The sequence below is a fragment of the Solanum pennellii genome, chromosome 1 (assembly GCF_001406875.1).
Source record: "Solanum pennellii chromosome 1, SPENNV200".
NCBI classification, from domain to species: Eukaryota; Viridiplantae; Streptophyta; class Magnoliopsida; order Solanales; family Solanaceae; genus Solanum; species Solanum pennellii.
Genome location: NC_028637.1, coordinates 69,306,487 through 69,312,486, shown reverse-complemented (window position 1 = coordinate 69,312,486; position 6,000 = coordinate 69,306,487).

The window sequence follows — 6,000 nt, the reverse complement described above, 5'->3', positions numbered from 1 at the left end:
ATATATATATATATATATATATATATATATATATATATATATATTCCATCTTTTACTATTTCATTATCCTCGAGTATCATGAGTTGAGTATTTCGAATTGAGTACCTTATGTTGAGTATCTTAAGTTGATTTGTGCTTCATTAAGTTAAGTATCATATCTTTGAGTTAGTTGAGTAGTTTTCAGTATCCTTGAGTTGAGTAAGTTTGAAATGAGGTAAATATGTTCCTATTTTTATTAAGTTCAAGATTATGTTATGCTTTAAAATTCCCCTTACACGCTCGTACCTTCCACGTACAGAGTCATTTGCAATGCATTTTGTCATGATGAAAACACATGTATTCAGGATCATCAACATGAGTTTTGTTGAAACATCAAGAGTTCGAGTAAGCTATGGTGAACCTCCTTGCTTCTGGAGGATTTAATTTACTTTTAAGTTTATTCAGGATGTCGTGGGTCTTGACACAATTTCATCTTTGTCATTTAGAGACTTCATAGATAATCAATATGGATGAGCAGTGTGCATTATTTATTTTGTTAAATGTTTTGAAGATTTAAGTTGCCTATTTTATGCCGAGTTGAATAATTTATTTTTCCAAACAGTTTTTCATTTGAGTTTAAGATTTTTAAGTTCATTAATGTTTATTCAGTTCATAAGATTTGTATGCTTAAATTAGTCTTCCAATTGAAGTCTGCCAAGATAAGGCAATGCTTGGGGACCGTCAATGGTTCTCGAGTGCCAGCAACATCCAGGGTGTAGGCTCGAGTCATGACATTTCGATTGTTTCTATATGAATTCCTTTCATCCTTCATTATTACTACAAAACCTACTCTTTAAATTAAAATCATGTAAAAGAATATAATTTTAATGTAATAGTTAAGCTTCATTTTGTTTATATTTTAGTAAAATATAACAAGAAGATTATTATACATACTATTTGAGGTATTTTTTTATGTAGTTACACTATTGCGTCTTTTGCAATTATTTTATATTGTTGTAACATATATTTTCTCATGGAAAAATATATTTTCCTTTTGAATTTGGGGAACACTTGCACATGCATGTCTTACTAACATTCATGTATTATTTGAAAATGAAATATTTGATAGGGATACACGTGTAACACACGTGCCCGTATACGTATTGATCATCTTGAAATAATCAATTGATCTGAGTTTTTACGTGTTTCCAACACAAAAAAAGAGATTCTTTTTAGTTTATATAATTCTTCAATTCTCCTTAATGAAGGAAAATAGGTAAATATTGATTTTGATTTAATTATTTTTTATGATTATTTGTAACAGTGGTGCCTGAGTAAGATTTTGTGTATGCCAACTCGCCAAAGGTGACTTCACGATTTAAGATTTATTAATTAAATTTGAAAAGGTTTTTCGCATTAAATCCATTTTATTTTTAAAATTGTTGGTATAAATCTATTATTTATTGCATTATTAATTAATTTTTAGACAAAAATTATGTTCTCATATATAAATATATTCTTTTACCGCTTTATAAGAGTTTACATGATTTTTATATGTTCTGTTGATAATTCTAATCCATAACATTTGTGTTGATGAAAAGGGTGCTTACCATCCTAGTAGTATCTATGAAAATTAGGTGTATTTTTTTCAGGTATAAAAAATATTTTAGATATTTAGTAGAACTTTCTCTTTCTGAAATATTATAGAGTGATGTATTTAATATTTGTACTTAAGAAAAATCTAGATAGTATTGAATATTAGATATTTGAGGTAGACATGTATAACAGGTTAGAACATTCAAGATTCTTAGTATTTAGAATTTGTGGGACACATGTGATATGTTATCACAATTTTGAACGTCCTTTTTCGTGATTGAATTGGTTGAGGTTATTTCTTTCTGTGATTTGTACTCTCAATTTTTAATAGTGAACTGTTCATATACTTTGTGGATATAGGTCTGTTGACGAACCACATTAAATCTTTGTATATTTTGATATATTTCTCCTTTGTCTTTTTTACTTGTGGTCTTTCAAAGTTTGCTTTGTTAGCTTCTGCATGACACCTGATTATTTGGTCATTTCAACTGGTATCAAAGTCTAGCTTCAGCAATGTTGTGCAAAAGTATGATCAAATTGTGAACTTTCATGCAAAGACTACGCCAAAACTAAGATATTGTTACAACTCAACCTGTAAAATAAGGTTGTTGTCTCAGATGAGGATAGGTGAGTTTCGTTTTTCTTCTAGTTATCGGTGTAAATTTTGCCTAATTGAATTTTGTATATTGTCAGGTCTTATCCCCAATCGTATGAGTTATATTATTCGTAAATACTTAAGGACATACTTTATTGGGTCTTTTCAACTTCCATTTATCAGCTTTTTGTTTTTTATATATGTTTTAACATTTAAGTTGCAGCCTTATCGGTTTGCTAGCTCTCTTTAAGTTAGGATGACATAGTCGCCGTAATAATTATTAGTTGAAATAATTTCAACTATGTATTCCTCTAGAATCCTTTCAAAATAATTTATTGGAGTAATGGATATAGAAAAATTCATATCATTTTAGGTAAAAGTTTAACAAAGACATAGAACTAAAGTTATCTTCGCTTTTGGACATTTCGACTATTTCTATATAAATTCCTTCCTTCCATCCTTCATTATTACTTACTAAAAACTACACTTTAAACTTAAATCATGTAAAAAATATAATAAAATGTAATAGTTAAGCTTCATTTTGTTTATATTTTAGTAAAATATAAATAAGGAAGATAATTCTACATACTATTTGAGGTATATTATTCTCTAGTAACACTACGGCGTTTTAATTTTTTTTAATATTGTTGCAACATATACTTTGTCATGGAAAATTATCATTTCGTTTTAAATTTTGGGAACAATTGCACATGCATATCTTACTAACATCCATGTAAGTTTAGAAAGATTGAAATACTTGATAGGGATACACGTGCAACACACGTTCCCATATACATATTTGATTATGTTGAAATAAATAAATCATTTGATTTTAACCAATTTGCAACACCAAAAAAGAGTTTTTTTTTAGTTTATGCGATGCTTCAATTCTCCTTGATGAAGGCAAACTGGTAAATTTTCCTTTTGATTTAATTATTTTTTATGATTATTTGTAACAGTGGTGTCTGGGTAAGATTTGTGTATTCCATCTCCCAAAGGTGTATTCACCATTATTAAGATGTACAGATTCAATTTTTTAAAGGCTTTTTGACATTACATCCATTTCATTTTCAATTGTTGGTTGATATCTATTATTTTTTGTATTTATAATTAATTTTTAGACAAAAATTATCCTATGTAATATATATACATACATTCTTTAACCTCTTTTCGAGAGTAGCTATGATTTTTTCCGATTCCATTAATAATTCTAATCCACAATATTTGTGTTGATGTAAAGGGTGCTTACCATCCTAGTATTATCTGTGAAATTAATGTTAGTATTTTGGAGGTATAAAAAATATCTCAAATATTTAATGGAACTTTCTAAAATTTTTAGGCTAATATCTTTAATATTAGATATTTGAGGCAGACATGTGTTTAAGAGATTAGAATAGTCTAGATTCGTCGTATTTTGATTTTGTGGTTAAGGGAGAATTTATGGGACACAAGTGATACGTTATCACTTGTGTGAACCTCCTTCTATTCTGAGTGAATTGGTTGAGATTATTTCTTTTGGTGTTTTGTGCTCTCATATTTTTATATTGATTTGTTCATCTCTTTCGTGGATGTAGGTAAATTGATGAAACAAAATAGATTTTTGTGTCTTTTGAATTATATCTCCATTGTCTTCTTATTCGTGGTCTTGTAAAGTTTGATTTGTTAGCATCTGCATGACGCCTAATTATTTGGTAATGACAACTACTATAAGAGCCCGTCTTGAGCCAAGTTGTGCAAAAGTGTGAGTATATTGTGAACTTCCATGCAGAGACTACGCCAAAGCATGGATATTTGTTACAACTCAACCTTTACAATAAGGTTGTTGTCTCAGATGAGGATAGGTGAGCTTCTTTCTTCTTGGAGTTGTCGGTTATGTGTAAGTTTTGCATAATTGAATTTTGTATGTAGTTTCGGATATTGTTATATCTTATCCCCTACCATATGAGTTATAGTATTCGTAGATACTTGTGAACAATTTTTTGGGTCTTTTTGCTTCCTTTTATAACCTTGTAGGTTTGTTGTATATATATTTCTCTTCTATGTTGTAGCCTTAACGGATTTCTAGCTCTTTATAAGTTAGGATGACATTATCTCCCTAACAATTTATAAGTTGAAATTATTTTAAAAATGCATTCTTCTCAAGCCTTTAAAAACAATTTATTGGAGCAATGAACATAGAAAAATTTACGTCATTTTATGTAAAAGTTTATAATTAAGACATAGAAGTAAAGTTATGTTTGCCTTTGGACATTTCAATTTATTGTGTATGAATTCCTTTCATCCTTCATTATTACTACTAAAAATTGTTCCTAAACTAAAATCATGTAAAAAAATATTTAGAATGTCATAGTTAAACTTCATTTTGTTCATATTTTAGTAAAATATAAATCAACAAAATTATTCTACTTACTATTTGAGGTTTTGTTATCCAATAACATTATGGTATCTTTTGCAATTGATTTTTATTGTTGTAACATATATTCTCTCATGGAAAAATATATTGTCATTTTAAAATTGACGAATGATAACGCTCAAACTTACTTCTCAATAAGAACTAAAACAGTCGTATTTAGTAAAGAACCCAACTACTGAGGTTGGGATCGTTCCCACGAGGAATATAGTTCACACTTAACTTCAATCTATTATTACTATTATTTAGTCAATTTTTCCTTAGAAAGCGAAGACAATAAAAGGGGGGTTTTATTTCAAGATGAATGAAAATAATTAGCTAAAATAAAGTAGACAACTAACAGATTCAAATGTTTGAGTTTAATCAATTAATAAAAGCAACTAGGGTTTCTGTGTTCCCCACAGGTTTCTAACTTGATAATTCTAACTATAACAATTCCTTCCTAGTATCTTTCATGCAAAGTGATAAGTTATTATTTCTAAATCCTTGGTCTGGAATCTAGTAAATTTCACTCCGCACCTTGGTCTGGCTACGTGTGTTGCTATACTAACCCTTACCTTTACCTCATATTAAGCATTGTATTCGATATTTGACTAAGTTATTACCTCGTACCAATCAGTATTATCATATTAGATAGTATACAATAAATCTATGTTGATAATTCTTTTCCGATTATCTAACATTGGTCATCCGTTAAAAAGACTTTTAAGCTAAAGAATTATCAATACATGCAAGACACTATTCTAGAATTGTTATTTTAGTTAGATTTTATCTTATTATTCAACGATGGTTCCCACAACCCTATCTATAAAGTTTAGTTACCCATAGTCATAATCACAATATTCATGTATATAATATAAGAATTCATGCACTTACTTCAATGAGAAAGTATAAAATACAGAAATTTACTTTATTAATTGACAAAATCACCAACAATCAACTCCAGAGAATAGTGTAACAATCCAAAGTCTACTAATCAAAATAATCTCTAAACAAAGAATCTAACATAAAAGTGTCTAATAAACAAGAGTCTAACCCCAAAAACCAGGTTTTTCGAACTATTGATAAAAAACAAAAAACCTAATCAAAGAAGGATTCTATTTGCTGAAAATCTGTCAAAACGCGGCTGGGTCGACAGACCTCGCGATGGGTCGTCGTGGTCACGACGGGCCGTCATGGACTCCGTCGTCCCATACTTTGCAAATTGTTTTGCTGCTCTCTTCATTACCCTCGACGGAAGGTATGACGGATCGTCATAGGCATAATGGTCCATCGAGGGTCTCCATTCCATAACACTTAAACTCTTGGAATTTGGGTAATGGGACTACTTCTCTTATCATCACGACGAACCAGAAGGACGGACCGTCGTGGCTACGACGGTCCGTCATGCACTTCTTAACCCCACACTTGGTCAGACTTC